This window comes from Mytilus edulis, chromosome 3, assembly GCF_963676685.1.
Source record: "Mytilus edulis chromosome 3, xbMytEdul2.2, whole genome shotgun sequence".
NCBI classification, from domain to species: Eukaryota; Metazoa; Mollusca; class Bivalvia; order Mytilida; family Mytilidae; genus Mytilus; species Mytilus edulis.
Window position 1 is genome coordinate 36,254,094 of NC_092346.1, and position 19,429 is coordinate 36,273,522.

A 19,429-nucleotide genomic window follows, 5' to 3' on the forward strand; every position below is an offset into this window, starting at 1 on the left:
AAATAATCATAAACTAAAAATACAGTCCTAGGTAATCAAATAATCATGAAATATTTGGCTTAATAATCAAATAATCATTAAAAAAACGGCCAAGTAATCACATAATCAAAAACCCCATGAGGGCCCTCATCATATTACATACAAATAAGTTTAGATTTGGAATGATTGCCAATAAGATTAATATCAAGAGGGACCAAATAACGTATCAACTATAGGTCATCATACGACCTTCAACAATAACAAAACCCATACAAATGACGTACAGTATAAAAGGCCTCGATATGAAAAAAATATTTAACAATTCAAACGAGAAAACTAACGCCATAATTTAAGAAGGTTTATATTTTATTTTAATTTGTATGCTCCAATTATGATATTAAGAAATATACCAAGTTTTTCGTTTGTTTTTCAATGTATTATTTTAACATTACTACACGGTAAGCACGTAGTCATAGTCGTTGGTTTTTTTTTTTACGAAACTGGAGAGCCTCACAATTATTGATTCTAATGCAACATACAACTATACTGTAATTATTGAAATGTATCTCTGCCATTAACCTTCAGCATTATAATAAAAGGCAAGGAAAAAGTACAAACTTTCTTTTTTAAAATTTCAGTTGCATCGTCATTATGGAAAAAGACGAGAAAAATTTAGAAGAAAAAAAGAAGTTGATAAACAAGCAGAAAGGAGCAGCCGTCGTTATGATAATATTGATATTTACAACGGGTTTTTATTACTGTCCAATCAACGTCAAAGATGTTAAAACCCCCGCTGAACGGTTAGTGTTTACTATCCGTTGTCTCTTCGTGTCATCTTTTTCAATTGTATTCGCAATTCATTCTGTAGCTGTACTCAGAAAAAATACTAACGCAATAGATCCCGTGAATGGAGGAGGAGAATCATTGGTTGATGTGCCAAACCGGATATTACGTAATACAGTGGAACAGTTCTTTCTTCATATGATCGCACTGCTAACTCTATCGTCTTTTCTTGACGAGGGATCAATGAAAGCCATTCCAATGTTGACATTTATTTTCATTTTTGGTAGGACTTTGTTTTATTTAGGATACACATATTCTCCACTCTATAGAGCGTTAGGATTCGCTAGTACAATTCTTCCAACAATTGCTACTTATGCATACTGCTCTTTCTGTATAGTGAAGTCTCTTGTGACGTAATACTTACAAGCAGTTTATCAACTACTCATGTAAGATATTTAAAGCTATAAGTTGGATGTACTTCATGTAAGAAAGAAAACTTGATATTTTTTAATATTTTAAACTACATGTAGTATAATGTTATTGGTTGAATACACGTTTTGAATTGTATTTTTCATTTTTTTGGGTTTTTTTTTCTGCCATTTTGCATTTGCAAGCCATGCATCCGTTGTTGCTTTCGGTTGTCAACTGACCTTCTTACTGTTCATGTTCATTTGTAATAACTGAGTTGTCGAGACTTAATTTCTTACTGTTTTTGAAGCATGTACATATGAATAAAAAATGTTTAAATGTACGTCGATATAAGATGTTGGTAGATCTTGATATAAGAGCCAATACATGTATTGTGTACGGTCGTTATGGGTATCTTAAGTTTGTTCATGCTCAATGATACTTAGGATGACTAAGAAGGTAGCTAGGAACAACATAATCTGAATAACGTGACTAGGTACACACAAAGAGATAGGGTTTCACCAATTTCATATGCAAAAAACTCCCCCGCCCTTACTTTCTAGACTATATCTCGTGAAAAATAATTAACAACACAAAAACATGTAAAATCCAGCTACTATGCAGTAGGTAAATTCTAAAGGTAACACTATTATTTCATTTCGTAAAAAAAATCAGAAAATATTTTTTTAAGCAATAAATATTCAAAAAGATTCTGTGTTCAGTGTATTTTGCCTGCAGGTGGAAATAAAAGATTATTTCAGTACTTTATATGGAAACACTTTATGCGAACCTACTAACTCTATTGGGGGAGAAGAATACCAAGACACGAGGAAAATGTACTATCTAAGTTAAAGGCTGTTCAGTTATTAAATCGCGTTATAATTTCTTGACAGAGACACTTCAGAATGTATTTTTTAGCTCACCTGGCCCAAAAGGCCAAGTGAGCTTTTCTCATCACTTGGCGTCCGTCGTCGTCGTTAACTTTTACAAAAATCTTCTCCTCTGAAACTATTGGGCAAAATTTAACCAAACGTGGCTACAATCATCATTGAGGTATCTAGTTTAAAAAATACATCCGGTGTCCCGGAAAACCAACCAAAATGACCGCCATGGCTAAAAATAGAACATAGGGGTAAAATGTAGATTTTGCCGGGCTTATAGCTCTGAAAACAAAGCATTTAGAGCAAATCTGACATGTGGTAAAATTGTTTATCAAATTTTTTAGATGAATCGGACAACCGGTTGTTGGGTTGCTAACCCTGAATTGGTTATTTTATGGAAATTTTGCCGATTTTGGTTATTATCTTGAATATTATTATTGATAGAGATAAACTGTAAACATCAATAATGCTCAGCAAAGAAAGATCTACAAATAAGTCAACATGACCAAAATTCTTAGTTAACCCCTTAAGGAGTATTGACCTTTATAGTAATTTTTTTACCAATTTTTCGTAAATTTTTGTGATCTTTTACAAAAATCTTCTCTGAAACTACTGGGCCTAATTTAACCAAACTTATCCACAATCATAACTAGGGTATCTTATTCCAAAAAATGTGTGCGGCGACACATCCAACCAATCAAGATGGCCGCCATGGCTAAAAATAGAACATAGGTTTAAAATGTAGATTTGGCTAACATCTGACAGGATTTAATTGTTAACAACTCAACATCTATCTGCCCTTAGATTTTTTTCAGATGTATTGGACAAGTCAACTGGTTGTTGGGTTGCTGCCCCCCACCCCAAATGGTCATTTTTAACGAAATTTTGCCGGTTTTGTTCGTTCCGCTCACGGCAGGTACAAGTTTTTGGTCGAGGTAATTTTTTATGAAGTTGAAGTCCAACCAACTTGAAACTTAGTATACGTGTTTCCTATGATATGATTTTTCTAATTGTAATGTCAAATTAGAGAATCCCCACCCCCCATTTTCACATTCTGCTCAACATAGAAAATGATAGTGCGGATGGGGCATCCGTGTACTGGGGACACATTCTTGTTTTAAATATTTTAAAATTGAAAAAGGCTTTTAAACTATTGTGTTGCGAGCTGTACATTTGAATATACTCTGAATCAATTCTATATCTTCACATTAAACCATTCCGTGTTAAACCAACAAAGCTTAACTGTTCAGCAGCTAGACTACAAGGCATTGACCCATTTAACAAGACTAGTGCATTTCAATCTGTTGACGTGTTATACCGTTTGTTAGGAATTAAGAAAAATTTTGATTTCACGGAATGTGGTATAATAAACTGTCGTATTACACAGCAATACAAAGGTTGTTTACAGAACCCCTAACATTGAGAATGGTAAAACATCCGTGATTACCAAATAATTTGAGCCAAATAAACATTTTATGGATAGCTGAATTATGATTTTTAATTACAGTGAGCTCGAAGCTTTGCTTTACCATCTGTGATTGCTTCCAGTACAATTTCTGAAGAAAAATAATGACACCGAAGAACTCTTCACATCCTAGATATAACTCTTAATTCATTTACGTCATATCGATAAATCAAAACACTTAAAATATAAATGGGACATGTTATAAGCCAGTTATTCCCAAAATACGGTTTTATTGTTCAGGTTAAATATCACTTCCTCATTTTTCAATTTATTCATTGCGCAAATTTGAAATTTCAATTTTATTGTGAAAGAAAAACCGTCATATACGAGGGTCTGGATTGATTTACAAATTAGAGAAAAAAATGATCTAAAAATTGTGCATAAAAAGCCAAAAAATAAAGATTAGGAAAATTTGACAAAAACAGAATAGAGAATAATGGGGTGCTTAAATATAGATAAATATGAATAAAATATAGAACAATGGTATAAAAATTAAAGATAATGAGACCCCATCCAGACCCTCATTTACACAATTTTTGTGGGCACTTTCAAATACTGCCTTCATATCTGAGCTTCATATAAGACCAGCATCCCAAAATTGCAATGAATTTTAAAAAAACGAGTAGGGTATACAAATATGGCCATCCGGACTTTTTCCTCTGGCTCTAATTTAAAAAAAAAACCTCTTACCAAGTATAAATAAGCAGCCACGTCCAGTTAGACCGAGGTAATAAAAGCAGACGGTACTGAAGGTAGAGAGTTTTACTATATTGAAGAGAAATAAATATGGCATCCTGTTTTGAGTGAGACAGAAGCTGGGATAGCTATTATATTGCCTTCCATATTCTCTTTGTTAGTGGCAGTCCAAATACCTACCTTTTGTTCCGGTCGATATAACCGTAAAAGTTTATTTTGAATAATTATTTTTCTTGTCAACATGAAAAACTTGCCACTTGCTTGAAGCTTCTTAATCAACCTATCTACACGCCAATAAACACTATCAAACATTTTTGACATTGACACGGTTTTTGTGTGTAGTAAACGATATCATGGTGATATTGATTTTATAATATTAATTTACCAGATAATTTTTTTCCACTCTAATAAAGTATTTCATTCCTTACATGAGTAAAATTTTCTTCGTGCATCAAATGTAGCATTTTATATTAAGATTTATATTTTTATTATAATGCATGTATAAGTTTCTGCCATTCATATGTCAGAGCACGTCAAATAAATAAATCAATTCAATTAATCAACCTATATACTACAGTTTTCAATCCAATATTTATGACCGTATTTGTTTCAATGTGTATATTTTATTATCCAATGCAACATGTGTCTCTCATATGAACTGCCTTATAATCTTTGATATATATTCGTATAAAACTGCATTCATAACATTCTAAACTACAAATATTATTATGTTGGCGGTGGAACATGTAAAATTTTACATCCAGTTTTCTGAACTGTGTTGTATGCTAGTAAATCGAAACACGTCGTTGTGTTCATTTGGAAGCACGATTTGTAAAAAAAAAGTTTTATTACTTTATAGTAAATACGATATAATCCAGTCACCAGCGCTTTATTGTATGATGTTGGAATCGGGTAAAACACAAAATGTCCCCGTTAACAGTAGTTTCTTCCTTCATAATTTGTCATCAAAAGTCTTTTAGGATTATTTTTTTTCGCCTAAGGCATAGAGCATTATGTCTGATGTCTAAAAGAAACAAAAAAGAAAAATATTTGAGGGCAGCTTTTGAATAAAAAGCAAAATCGCATGCCACTAATGATCTGCATTTGAAGTCAAATTTGCTGACTAAAAGCTTAAATAAAATAAAAAACTGCATCATACGACTTTTTGACGACCAATCTTAAATTCAAGTAAAATCATTTTTCTTGGACTGTGACAATTTTTAGCCGTATACCATGAAGTGAAATTAAACTCTTTAAATAATAGACTTTTTCCTATTCTGTCACCCCACTAATATATTCTAACGAAGCTACAATGTATTCCAGTTCGGATTCATGTCAGTAAACTACTTTATTTTAGACGTTGTTGCAAGATTTCCCGATTTGTCTATTTTTTTATTTTATTTAAAGAGTGTCTGTTTCCGATAGCCTTAATAGAACACTTCCTGAATTACAGATATTTGAGTAGATAACAAAAAAGAACGCAATTGGACACGGAAGGCTTTAACTAGAAGAAAGATTAGATAAACAATACATGCTGATCTGTATTAGGCGTACAAAAAATTAAAGAATAAAGAAAAATAGGGATATCAAATATAGAACAGAGAATAATGGGGAGCTAAATCATACGAATAGAGAAAAATGACAGAAAAGTTAAAGAAAATATCAAATTGGATTTCGCACTGAGAAATGTAAAGCAAACATCAATCAATCAATCAATCAATCAATCAATCAATCAATCAATCAGTGTTGGTACCTTTATTAAACATTTCATGTTTTGCTTTTCTTTACGTAATATTACTTTTAATATGCTTAAAATATTTGTCGCTTGGTAGACATCAATCGATGAAGTCTTTAAATAGCTTTGATAACTTCCAACATTTAACAACGATGTACTGTCCACTCGAGGAGAAGAATTTAGTTCTCTAGTGCATTATCGAAGATTATTTTGACAATTTGACCATTAGTAAATTCATTGTTGTCAGTTAAGTTGATTTCTCGTCTAGTAAATAGCTTAAGATATTGACGCCACGGTTAACCCTACTGGCAAACGTGGCGTTTTTATTGTACTTACGACTTGAGACCGCTGATTAAAAACGCAGAAGAAACCACCGAAGTTTGATTTTGTCTCGTTCTTATATTGATTAAATTAATTATAAGTATAAGGGTAAAACTTCTGATGGATGATCGTAGTAGGGTGGCGCTGTAATTGTATCGATCTGCAACAGCTGGCTATGTAGGCTTTATAAAATATTTATAGTACAATGTTAGTAAAAATGTGACAGTTGAAGATGATCTATCTAGAATGTGTAATGTTTTAGTTATTTAACAACATGCTTATTAATTTAATGTAGTTAATCAGTCTACTGGAGAATAATTTTGACATTTCCTTGTGGATTTTATATAATATTAAAGGTAAGTTTTATAATATCTGTTAATAAATGTATACATGTGTTGTTATATTATGATTCAGTTTACAGTTATGTTTTAAAAATCGATTTGACATCATCATATTTATGTTTAATGAAAAATTACTATTTTACAGATTTTTGCGATATTAAAAATCTTTATTAATATAGTCTGATTAAAATGCAACACCATATTCTCTTCCTTAATCATTGGGTGTAAAAGTTTGACAACTTTTATAATTCCGTCTGTGTTATATTTTTCAAATGATTTTCATCAAAACTTTAAAGAAGATTTATTTGATAATTTCTATATCTAAATCACATACTTTTAAGAATCTCAATACTATAATGTCATTGTGCACCCTCCATATTTTTGTTAAAAAATATTTTGAGGGTTTCCAGAAGTAAATAATAGACTTTGTCAATATCTAACTTTTAGGAGGGTACCCATTTGTTACATAGTTACTCTCCTTAATGCCTTATCCACTTTTTAATGGATTCGAAACATTCTCAGAGTATAAATTTTATCATACAATAGCATTGTATTGTACACCTATTTTGTAGTTTGATCAAAATCATTTTTGCATTTTCCTTTGGCAAATTAGAGACTTTGCAACTTCTTAAATAGGGACAGCGTTGTTTTTTTAAGAGCTTTGTTAGAGGTTTTTTTGAAATTTTGAATACATCACACTCATAGCACCAGTAGTGTCTTCCTTTCCTATTTGGAATGTATAAAAAAGAAGATGTGGTTTGATTGCCAATGAGACAACTATCAACAAAAGACCAAAATGACACAGACATTAACAACTATGGGTCCACGTACGGCCTTCAACAATGAGCAAAGCCCATACCGCATAGTCAGCTATAAAAGGCCCCGATAAGACAATGTAAAACAATTCAAACGAGAAAACTAACGGCCTTATTTATGTAAAAAAATAAAATTTGGAAGTCTATTAATAGAAAAGCATATCTATCTCAACTTTTACATATTCGGGGCTAATCAACGCTGATGTATTGTGAAGACATGTCTTACTGTAAAGAGAACCTACGATTGTGAAATTTTGTGAGACATAAATTACAGCAAATCCATGTATTTAAAACTTCGTTACTATATACATGACAGAGTTTATAATCAATTAAGTTAAACTAAGTGTTTATGGTCAAAAGATAACGTTTTTTTAGAATAAATGTCTACCTTTAAACTAGTATAATCTTGTCCTTCTGTTCAGGAAATATTGCTCACTGGATATAAGAAACATATCTAAATAGAAAAAGATCAAAAGACAAACAGTATAGAAAAATACAACATATATACAACTATACAAATGTGACGTAAGAACTTTTTGTCGTATACATATATAAAATATCAATATATATTGAATAAACAGATGTGGTATGATTGCAGATGAGACAACAATATAGAGACCAAAGAATGAGGATGTAAATTATAGCTAAGCTCACAGAAAGGCTTTCAACAATGAGCAAAACCCATACCTTAAAGTAATTTATACAACTCCCTGACATGACTAAAAAGGAAACAATTTCATAGCAAATAAACCTACGGTATGTTAAAACGATAAACAATAAAGTTATACTTAGTATGGCAGACTACAACCAACGATAGTTTCTGAAAAAAAAACTGGCCTCCTTTGGATAGGGATATTAAATGTGGTGGGGTAAACTATGCTCTTGTATTATTTAAATTTTAGTTTCTTGTGTACAATTTGGAAATTAGTTTGGCGTCCATTATCACTGAACTAGTATATATTTGTTTAGGGGCCAGCTGAAGGACGCCTCCGGGTGCGGAAATTTCTCGCTACATTGAAGACCTGTTGGTGACCTTCTGCTGTTGTTTTTTTATTTGGTCGGGTTGTTGTCTCTTTGACACATTCCCCATTTCCATTCTCAATTTTATCGTTCATATATATAAATGCTTAACCCTCTGCAGTCGCTGGTGTCACAACACAACTTCAATAGACCACTTTCGAGTTCATCCGTCACCGGAAAAAAACTCGTCAATTATACGCGCCTTTATCACCGTCATTTGTGCGTTTAGGGGCGTCGTCACATCCTTCCAATGTTGAGCGAGTGGTTGGAAATCTATAATTCTATATTGTACGAATTATTCGGCAAATTGAATTCTCAAAATTGACAATCAACACTGCTGTCATTAGGGAAGTGTCAGTAAGTACCTACAGAGCAACCATTATTTCTAGTTTATCCTGCTCAAAGACGATCACCAAGACGCTTGATGAACGTAAATAGTGCAGGGATACAGGCGAGCCCCTCTATCTGGTAAATGACGTCATAAAGGCGTGCATAATTGACGAGTTTTTGCCGGTGACGAATGAACTCGAAAGTACGGTGGCAGAATGCGGCCATGAAAGAAAAAAAAATTATGTCGTTCCCTCAAGGTACTATGTCGTTCCCTCAAGATGCTATGTCGTTCCCACAAGATAGCTATCTTGTTCCCTCAAGATACTATGTCGTTCCCACAAGATAGTTATCTCGTTCCCTCAACAAAGCAATTTCAATACAAAGATGATATGTCGTTCCCTCAAAATACTATGTCGTTCCCTCAAGATGGTATGTTGTTCCCTCAAGATACTATGTCGTTCCCACAAGATAGCTATCTCGTTCCCTCAAGATGATATGTCGTTTCCTCAAGATATTATGTCGTTCCCTCAAGATATTATGTCGTTCCCTCAAGATACTATGTTTCCCCCTCAAGATGATATGTCGTTCCCTCAAGATGCTATGTTGTTCCCTCAAGATAGTTATCTCGTTCCCTCAACATAGCAATATCAATGCAATTTTAAAACTATGTTGAGGGATCCACAAAGTATCTTGAGGGAACGACATAACATCTTGAGGGAACAACATAGTATCTTGAGGGAACGACATATCATCTTGAGGGAACAACATAACATCTTGAGGGAACGACATATTATCTTGAGGGAACGAGATAACTATCTTGAGGGAACGAGATAACTATCTTGAGGGAACGAGATAACTATCTTGAGGGAACGAGATAACTATCTTGTGGGAACGACATAGTATCTTGATTGAACGACATTGTATCTTGAGTGAACGACATATTATCTTGAGGGAACGAGATAACTATCTTGAGGGAACGAGATAATCATCTTGTGGGAACGACATATTATCTTGAGGGAACGAGATAACTATCTTGAGGGAACGAGATAATCATCTTGTGGGAACGACATATTATCTTGAGGGAACGAGATAACTATCTTGTGGGAACGACATAGCATCTTGAGGGAACGAGATAGCTATCTTGTGGGAACGACATAGCATCTTGAGGGAACGACATTGTATCTGGAAAGAACGACATAGCATCTTGAGGGAACGAGATAGCTATCTTGTGGGAACGACATAGCATCTTGAGGGAACGACATAGTACCTTGAGGGAACGACATAATTTTTTTTTCTTTCATGGCCGCATTCTGCCACCGTACGAAAGTGGTCTATTTTATTAATGGCCTCGTTTTTTTTTGAAGCAGTGGCCAAGTGGAATAATTGAATTTGTAATCAAATTTCATTTACAACGATGTTAGAGCAGGATTTATCGATTTGAGTCTGAAGATAAGAAATGTGTTTATGTTTGCTTCAATGCAGATGCAAAAAATATTTATTTTCCTAAACTTTTCAAACTGCTTAGAAAAGCGATTTGATTTTTTAAAATCAGATTATATCTAACAATTTATATTATGTAACGGCTTAATTCAAGATCTTCGATTTTATACATAGGGCGCTTTCGTTTATATTGATATTTATTTTGAGCAACACAGCATACATGTTTTTTTATCCATTTTTTATGCATTTATGTTCATAACGCAGGTGACTTTTCACTAAAATGTTACAAAGTAGTAACTACTATCCTGAAATAAAAAAGCTGACTAAACGTTGATATAGAATAAGAAAAAAGAAACAAAAACAAAAACACAACGTCAAATGTAAAGGTTAAGAACACAAAATAGATAAAAATTAATGCGAACTTATCTTATTGAAATACAAACAAAGGGATCATTTAGCTTTTGTCAAAATTATAGAATCATTTTCACAACAGTGTAGACCGTACAATTTCTAGACGTACTGAGGAAATCAATTGACTAGGTCAGATTAGGTCCAATGTTCGTCTGTAACGACCACTTATTATTCGTAAGTGTCATAGACATTTAAACTGTTGTCTCGCAAAAGGTTCTAAAGGCCTTAATCAAATAATACGAATAAGTTTGTTTTTTTACTAGTAGATAACTAAACATTGTGTGATGATTTAAATTTTCAAACTCTCATTTTTTTCTTCTCGTGCATATTTCATGCACTTTACTCTTTTATTCTATTTAAATCCCCACTGATATGCCTCTGACAGACTGAGTGAGCGTGCATTCACTGTTATCAATTATAGCCGATGCCAACAAAGTTAAAGGTACATAATTCAGTATTATTACCAACATAAGTATTGCAGTTGTCCACGCTGTTATGAAAATGATTCTAACACCGTCGAAAATTTTATGGCTGAGCTTTCATTTGCTGATGTAATGATACCAAAAACTGTCAGAAAATTATAAGTGCTGTTACAGAATCTGTATTTAAATCAAACTGGAAAAAACCGAGGTGTCAGTCATTCTTTATAAGTCTTGACAGTGTATTGAATTCAATATTTTTGTCTCCAGTGTGAGGGAGTTTGTTCTAGTAATATGTATCGCGAGCACTGACATTATATCATGATACATTGGTTAACATTGTCTCCAATGTGTAGGTATCGCTCTTTCATGTCTTTGTGGACTTACCGCCCATGTGGATACCTTCTAAGTATGTAGCATAAAGATATTATTAAAGAGCAATCTCATGTTAACATGATTATGGTTACATTTGTTTTTAAACATTAATGTCTTTACTAAAACAAACGTCATTACTTCGTTAGACTAATATGATTGTTTTAGTGCTGTTCTGATTGTCCTCTTTTGTAGTTTGTTAATTTTGAGTGTACAAATGTATGTTACATTTTGTATATTCGAATGAACAAGCTTGTGTCATTGAGCGTACCTGATATAAAGTTATCCCATCAAAACGTGAAGTACTCTTTGATAGTTATATTATACCGTTTGAATACGCGGTAACTAACGTGTTGAAATCTTAACATTATTTTCAAAAATGGTAAATACAGCTAACAGTGGCGGATCCAGCCATTTGAAAAAGGGGGGTTTCCAACCCAGGACAAAAGAGGGAGTTGGTCCAACTATATGTCCCCATTCAATTGCATTGATCGTCCAAAAAAAGGGGGTTCCAACCCCCGGGACCCTCCCCCTGGATTCGCCACTGGCTAACAGTTTAGTAATGCAGGATGAAAAATCTTTGCAATTGATGTCTTGCAATTTTCATCTATTTTTTTTTTATTCAAAATATGTTCTATGGTAAATATAGCTAGAAATCTAGTAACACAGGATGAAAAATGCTTGCAATTCATGTCTTTTTTTCATTTTTTTTAATTCTTTTTAAGTATTCAATTTTTTTAATACTTTTTAAGTATGTATTTTATTAGGTAAAATTATAATTCTAATGAGTAAAACATGGAAATCATGTATACGTAGTGGATGCACTTTATTTTAGCGGAATAAACGATTAAATTCGACCTTTATTTTGTTCTAAGATCACGAGTTGCACTGAATGTCTACCCAATCGTTTTTAGAAATCTATCCGAAAAGCTAAATACAATATTCTCTCGAAAAATTTAAAAATCATCATTCCAATTATTCATGTTATTGATAGCAAAATTGAAGATGTAACGCATTTCCTCTGCTGTATATTATATAAATGCTGACTGTCAGATATACAGACTAAATAGATTTACAATACATCGCTAGTAATTGTTTAGGAGTGAAAATTGCCTATATAGATTTTACATTTCCTATTAACAAAATTTTCTACTATATCATATAATAGTTAATAAATTAGATTTTTATCATTTAATCAAAGATAAAAAGGTATTGTTTAAATCATTTATCACAATTACAACAAATAAAGTCAATGCCAAGTTGAGTAAAAATAAATTCCGAACCATTACCAACATATGTTGTCATTGATTTCTATGATTAAAGCCACGTGACACAGTCAGGAATTGAATGGAATACAGGAGTATGTGGATTTACGTCAAGTATACAGCAACACAACGAAACACATAATAAAACAAGATCAACACACTGTAAGAAACAATCCACAGATGGTTTACGTGCGACATGAAGCCTTTATAAATGAGTGCATAAGCAAGACGAAGAAACAACTATAAAAAAATCACACATGGAAAAGTCACCGGCAACACTCTTACGATAAAATAAAAAAGGGCGACAAGATAAGCTATATGCAGAACACATCTTATAAAACTGACAAATGAGCAAAACTTACTAATTATATTTTGGTTATTGCAAACTTAGCCGTTTTCTCTTGTTCAATGTTAAGCTGATGTCTATTATATATAGTTCTTATTTCGAGAAAAGAGGTTTCTTTTGTTTATGTTCCTTTTGATAACCTTCAATATTCCACTTTTTTCCCGTCCTCTCGGTCACACATTATGGTTTTTCTAAAGATATATAAGCTAAGAATTATCCCTATCCACAAGAATTTACATAATCGTTGCCTTATACACTTAAACATTTCAGCTGTAGATATTTCACTGATGAAGAGATTTCAATCTAGAAACCCGCATTATCATCAAAGAAAGCAAAAGCAGTTTACTAATCAACTTTATTTTTTCTTGTATGACGCTTTCGTGTCTGTCCAAGTGTGAAAACTTTGATAGTCTTCAGATTAGTATACATTATTTACAACTTTCTGTTAAACTTAATTTAGTTACAAGCAGTTTTTATTTTCTCAAAAACTCCAATGTGTTAAAATTCACTTATTTTAAGGTATCAGCAGAAAATAAAGACGTCGATAGGATTACAATTGTAGCAAGAAGTAATCTGATAAATATAATTGCAAGAGGAAAATGTTCTGATGCCAAACCTTAAACGTCTTAAGCTATTCAATTTCATTTTCAGATAGTCTTTAACTTTATTTAATAAAGCTAATGTTAAACAATGGCAGTACAATTTACTTTTCACAGCAGGGAACGCCTGGGGTGTCTGTTCTATATAAAATCAGTAATGGATTCTTTATTATTCCTCTTTGGGGAAAAATGAAGCCAAATTTCAATTAGTCTGTTTCTCATGGGACTATATACATATATGTAATAAACAAGTGCAAATTTATGAATTGGTTATTTGCGAGTTTTCTACTTCAGAGTTCCTGAGACGATGCTTTTTTTATGTCTCTTTGTTAAAATACTATAATAGTTTCCTCTACTTAGTACTCGAAGATAATTAAATTACCAAGAAAAACTAAAAGTAATTCCCGGTGTCTCACACTTGACAATACTGGCTGACGTCAACTTTTATACTCTCCCTAAAACTTTGTTATGTTATCATATTAAATAATCTTTTCCGTTTTCGCAGAGGTATTATCAAGAGTTGTGAGACATTGCTTTTTTATTGAATCTTTGCACAAGGTTTCTTCGTAGCTAATCTAATATTAGGAAACATAAAAAGATTCTAGAGGTCGAATAGAAACCGCAATTCAAGAGAATCAACAACACATGGTCAAAAGGAAATCGTAGTTATTCTCATCAATAACTTTCATATAATGCAATAGTTGACTAGATGGCATATTTTTAATTACAAATTTCAACGGAATAAAATCGACATTCTTGGTACTTTTCAATGAATGATTAAATTCGATCTTCTTAACTCCCCCCAATCCTTTTCCTTTATTTTTTTCATTTGAAAGTGTTGATATAAAATAAGGAGATTGGGTTTGGTCTATCTACCAGAGACAAGATGGCATGAATAGATGTAACTATAGACTATAAGGTACCGTACGGTCTTCAAAAATAAAGAAAGTTAAAACCGTATGGTTAGCTTTAAAACCCCTAATGACGAAATTTTGAAAATGACAGCCTGATGGATTTAATTTAAAGACGTAAAAAAAAGATCTATTCGGGTGTCATTCAAGACGTTTCGGAAATCGGTGCCGATCAAATGTTTTATAAGAGCCCCTTAGAAACATTAATTATAAGGAAAATTGGATCGTCAAGTATCAATTGTGTTTCATGAAACTTATATTCTAGAATTATATCATCAGTGTCAAGACGTTTCAATAATCTGTGCTGATCATCTATTTTGCAGAGTTATGCCCCTTAGAAACGTGATAGTAGATTGATTTTATTATCATATTTAGGTCCCTTTTGATCATTTAGCTCTTAAAAAATTTGGGCTCTTATACAGTCTCGGCTTTAAAATATTAAGTTTTGAACGTTAAAAATAGAATCTAGAAGAAGCGCTCAAGAATAACATAGTTTTACAAAGTGGTATTTTCTTTCTTATTTTCGTTTTCTACATAAAGAACATGTCTGTAACAAGTCAGGAATATGATTTTATTCATTCGTTTGAAGTGTTTGAGCTTTTGATTTTGCAATTTGATTAGGGACTATCCGTTTTGATTTTACTTTTTTCTTTTATTTTTCAGAGGCAGTAAATGGATCAATATTACACACAACAGGATGTGATTGTGTTTGTTTCTCTTGTGATAGTTTTGGTTTTTATCGTTGTTATGGTTACTGTTTTAAGTATTGTTGCGTCACGATGGAGGAATGTGCGCGATGATATGGATGGACTGACAGACAATGCAGAAATAGCAACTGATATGTCAGTTTGGTCGGTACAAGGAACGTACAGGACACTGCCAGATTGAAGTGGAAATGAAGAACAAAAACGAAGATATATTTCATGATTCCATTCATCACAACAGAGAAAACTAAGACTAAAAGTTTGTACGTTTCTAAGAAAGAATGATTTTGCTGGTTAAAAGTCTTTACATACGATGGATTTTTGACTTGGGAATTGTATTTAATGTACTTAGACCATTCATGTATATACAACCTTTAATGGAGAGAACACATTAGTATAAGTTGGTAATTTACAGTTTTTCAATCAGTAATCAAATGTCTAAAAAAAGTCTAATTGAGATTGTGGTTTTGAAATGTTGTGAAATGTTTCCTTAATCTTCTGCAATTATATATCAAACAAGTATATAAAGGAGATGAATCATAGTCAATATGATGAAACATAAATAAACGTTGGCGCACTGGTCCATTATAATACGAGAAGACCTTTTTCAATTTTAATTGCCATGCGTGTTTTCTTCCTATATAAAAATTAAAGCTTTATACATCAAAAGAGAAAAGGTCAACGAATAAAAGCTAAATGGAAATAAAAAAAAACATTATAGAATTTTATAAAACTGGTTAACAGCGCAAGAAGAACACATACATTTGTTGATAGCCTTAAGCTTTTACCAAACTACTCCTCTGTTGAAATACCATGTTTAAAAGATTTAATTTTAACTTTATTTATATTAGAGACAGAATTGCTAAATTTCCCTTATCCTGGTCCTATGCATAGTTTAAAATCTGAACAAATACAGAACACGAAAGTTCATTCATTACGCTTGCAAAATATAATGATATCTGATTGATAATACATTTAAAATCTTCTCAATTTTGTGGCCGATTTAAAGGTTTAATTACACTCGATCTTCATTCAGTTTTGATCTCATACGACTTTTATAATCATATATCATTGATGACACATTTGCAGAGATTATAAAGTTGAATCTATATTTCACATAATCATTCAAAAAGCTGATGAACTTTGTTGTTGTAACATTTCAAAGATTATGTCTTTACCAAGATGAACATTTTTTTGCAATCAGATAGTTAAATGCAGTTCATTCTGTAATTATAGATGATTATACTGAAAGATGAAATGTTCCATCAGTCTTGCAATTTGTTCCACTGCAAATCAGTTCTCTTGATAATAAGAGCGGTTTCTTTCAAACGTAATGGTTTAATTTGCTCTTCCATTTGACATTTAGCAATAATGACTAAATCTAATTTAATGTGATATTGTATTAAGACATGACATAAATCTTTTTATTTTTATTTTATTAAAGAGAATAAGCTTATTTATATATACATGTATAAGCAAAATCTGTAAATAACTTAAGAAATAACTATAAAATCAAATGTAATGGGTATAAAACATGAAATATCAAAATAAACTGCACTTTTGTTTTCATTTTGTGAATATTTTATATGGTTACAAACATTTTCTGTTAAGATTTATTATTTATGATTTTGATTATTATTATTTAAATGTTTTATGAATTTTAAGACGAGGAAATGTTACCAAAACTATTAATGTACAAATGATAATAACTCGGGTTGAATTTGTTTTTAAAAACAAAATAGTCCTCAACAGAAACACCTTCGAGATAAGGGAGAATGTTTTTGTTAAAAGAGAAAAAAAAGAGATTTTAAACACAAACCCGTGTGATTTCTAAGTTTTCTTTGTAGTAAAAATGAAAAAAAAATTAAAAACCTAATGTTTAACACGAGATTGAATGACGACAACATTTTAATCATGATTCGGTTTATATCATTATTCTGTGAAATATATGGTTGGAATTCGTTCTTTCTCAAAATATTCTAAACCCAAATTACAACATTAAAATCAATAGCAACTTGAAAAACATGTAAGCATAACAGATATATGCCGATTATAATATTTTACAGCAATCTAAACACATGTTACAGTTATTTTTAACACATTTCAAAGAATCGAATGGAATAGTCGAATACGACAAACGTTTTATGAAAAAGAGTTTGTAAGCAGTTTACCATGTAAATATAATTTGGAATGACATTTTCAATAACTGTATTGAATGTGTGCTGTAATTTAAATTTCCGTCAGTCAGTATTATTTGGTGTCGTAAAGATTATACAATCAACAAAGATCAATTGCTTTTTGAGACTGACTGTCATTTTGTTCATTGACATGTCATAACCAATCATAATTTAATCTATATAATGTATTGTTAGATTGATAATTCAAATAAAACTGCGCTATTGTTAGCATTATATGCTACTTTATAATGCTTTTTTTGTAAATGTTTGTTTGTTTTGAGATTGTAACACACAGTGATGACTGCTGTAACCATATTTTGACTATTTTACCGGTTATGTCTCTTTTGTTCACGTATCGTTGTAAAATAATGGAATCTGACGCGACTGTCATACAAGTGAGTGGTTTAGCGCTATAAAACCAAGTCCAATCCACCATTTTCTACATCTGAAAATGCCTGTACCAAGTCAGGAATATGACAGTTGTTGTCCATTCGTTTGATGTGTTTTATCATTTGATTTTGCCATTTGATTAGGGACTTTCCGTTTTGAATTTTCCTCTGAGTTCAGTTCTTTGTGATTTTACCTAATACTACTAGTATAATGATAAATATTATAAATATTCAAATTCAGTACGGATGTGATAACCATAAACAAGAACATTTGAAATCGAACGGTCGAAAAGCATAATATGTAGCATATTCGAAATTATCGATATCAAACAGTTTACGGTTGCAGTTCTGTAAATATATAAACTATGCAACTCTGAGATTAGAAAGATCACTTTCACTAATGTTTTTGCAATGGTCAAATTATTGGGTTGCACGGCATTTTTTCAACATTAGTATGCCTCGAATTTTAAGTTTAAAGCACACGTAAATTTTGTGCTACTCCTCCCTATTCTTTTAATCTCCCTGATCATTTGAGTTGTGACCACTATCCAACTGTATTTATACTGGTAAAATCCAGTAGTTTTGTCTGTATGAGATCATATCTTGTAGCCATTATCTACACACAACAACATATCTATAAATATTAAATACCCCCTCAAAGAGGTGAGGAAGAGAATCAGCAATATTTACAAAGTGTCCAACTGAGGGAGTTGAAACATTAGTTTTAGTACAATTTCATAACTGGACATTACGATTACACAATAAATGAATATTACATTGTATGACATAACCGAAGAACAAACTGCAGGATGGCACCTGAAAGCAATGAAGTCCTTCTTCTAAACAAATTCTGAGCACGAAATTTGCCATATAAGGGGTCAACATAATCCACAAAAGCCCATATGATTACTATGTTTTCCGATAGAAATAAATATTTTTACATTCTTAAGATAAGTTTTATTTTTAAATGTTAAATTATGACAATTATTCAAAGTACAATTTGGCTTTTATTTCCGGGTAGTCTGTACAAGTTTGTCAGTATTCCTTCAGAAAACAAAATAGTGATGATAAATCAAATGCAACTCTCCGATAATGTGTATGCCATTTTAAAAATAACGGTCTGATTTACGTACGAAACACTAAAAGAAAAACAAATTTGATATTCATTTAACAACGAAATCGGTTAAATCAAAAGTTTCTGATTTGGGATAGGAACATTCAGATTATGACTAGATAAAACAAGCATGCGAATGCTCAATCAGCCATCTAACCTTTGTTTATTATGTAGCAGAAAAACATTATTAGAAGCTGTAAAAATCATAAAAATTATCGCTCATCCGATTAACACGAAGCAAAGACAGCAACTTACACAAAGTCTAAAGTACCGATACCAGTGTACAGTCACTACTCACAGTCATAGAATGCTAGTTCAAAATAAATATTCAATGGATTTATGTAAAGACGTACAAAAAAGTTCGTTCGTGCGTCATTTCAGTCTTGTCAGAACTCTCACATGAACTGTATTGAATATGTCTGGTAATTTGTTTAAAAATATACTCGTAAAAATCAATAAAATATTCTCTCGAAAAATTAAAAAATCTATGATCGAACCACCTATTGAT

The 19,429-nt window shown here is 31.9% G+C and overlaps 1 long non-coding RNA gene across 1 annotated transcript; it reads left to right on the forward strand.

Moving 5' to 3' along the window:
• The first annotated feature begins 6,106 nt into the window (after window positions 1-6,106).
• LOC139516369 (uncharacterized) lies at window positions 6,107-17,647 on the forward strand. The gene is made up of 2 exons (XR_011662948.1): window positions 6,107-6,624; window positions 15,201-17,647. It is a non-coding gene; the product is annotated as an uncharacterized lncRNA (long non-coding RNA).
• Window positions 17,648-19,429: the final 1,782 nt, after the last annotated feature.